A 1,741-nucleotide genomic window follows, 5' to 3' on the forward strand; every position below is an offset into this window, starting at 1 on the left:
CCCCCCACCTGTTTTTCTGTCTTTACACCCTCACCCCTGGCACCCCCACTCCACCCTCCCACCTCCAAGGTCCCCAACACTCCTCCTACTGTGCCTCTAGTTCCTCATAATTTTGTCTTTACAGTTTATGCAGAAGGGCTTGTGTTTGAAGGACCCAAGCCTGCCTTTAATTTGTTTGTTCGAACCTCCCATCCCTTTGTGCTGGAGGGCAAAGCTGGGCCTTGCACTACCCTGCCACTGAGCTTCACCCAGACTGTCATCAGGTCTTCGGTATTTGAACGCACAATGCTGTTTGGTGTGGAAAGCAGCCAAGAGACCAACTTAGCACAGGGCTGGGCAGGATGACAGTCAAGGCTTTCTGGCCTTGAAGGAAAGACTTCAACTTCCTCAGACCCTCAGACTTAGTTTTCTCACTGGTAAACTGCAAAAGGGGGCCCTGATGAGAGCTCAGAGGTTAAAGGTGCTGGCCACCGTGCATGTGTATGTGCATGCACACATACACACACACACACAGACACACACACACAATTCATAGAAAATTTTTAAATAAAAAAAGGACCTGCCTCATAATTTAGCTAGTCCTTTATTTATTTATTTATTTTAAATTTTATTTATTTCATGTATGAGTGCTCTGCTGCATATACATCTGCCTGCCTGAAGAGGGCATCAGATCCCCCTATAGATGATTGTGAGCCACCATGTGGTTGCTGGACTTGAACTCCAGACCTCTGAAAGAGCAGACAGAGTTCTTAACCACCACTAAGCCATCTCACCAGCACTTATTTATTTTTAGACAGGGTTTTTCACTAGGCTGGCCTGGAACTCTCCTGCTAGTCCGTGCTAGCCTTGAATCCACAGAGATCCNCCGCTTTTGCCTCTGAGTGCTAGGATTGAGGATATGAGCCTATTTATTTTAATGTGTTATGAGTCTTTTGCCTGCATGAATGTCTGTGCTACACGCTTGTCTGGTGCCCACTGAGGTCAGAGGAAGGAAGTAGATCCTCTAGGACTGGAGTTACAATGGATGGTTGTGAGCCACCATGTTGTATTAGGAACCAAACCTGGGTTCACTGTAAGAACAGTATCCTTAACTGCTGAGCCATCTCTCTCCAGCCCCGTAGATATACCTCATTTATAGATTACTGGTGGAATGCGTGCCTGGTGCTCATGACACTGTGGGTTCTGTCCCNGCCACTGCAAAAACACAGTCACAAAGGTGCACAAAGGTATGTGAAAGCCAAGGCCAAAGCATCTTTTTACTGGACTTCCTCAACATCCTACTTTCTTTTCTTTTTTTTTTTTTTATTCTGAGGACTATGGGGTGGGTGGAGGGGAGGTGCGGGTGAGGGGCAGGGCTGGCGAGATTGGACCTGAGTTCAATTAACAGCCCTCACACAGCAACCCACAACTGTCTGTAATTCCAGTTCCTGGGGACCCTATGCCCACCAGGTACACGAGGGGTGTACAGACAGACACACATACAGGCAAAACACCCAAACTCATGAAATAGCATATTAAAAAAAAGTTAAAAACATTAAAAATCAAAACCAGTGCAATCCTTTTGGATATAAAATGTAAAACCAGAAACAACTGAACCTAGGGGCTCACTATTTCTTTTTTGTTTTGTTTTGTTTTTTTTTTTTTGTTTTTTTTTTGTTTTTCGAGACAGGGTTTCTCTGTGTAGCCCTGGCTGTCCTGGAACTCACTTTGTAGACCAGGCTGGCCTCGAACTCAGAAATCC

This window comes from Mus caroli, chromosome 6 (assembly GCF_900094665.2).
Source record: "Mus caroli chromosome 6, CAROLI_EIJ_v1.1, whole genome shotgun sequence".
Lineage (NCBI taxonomy): Eukaryota > Metazoa > Chordata > Mammalia > Rodentia > Muridae > Mus > Mus caroli.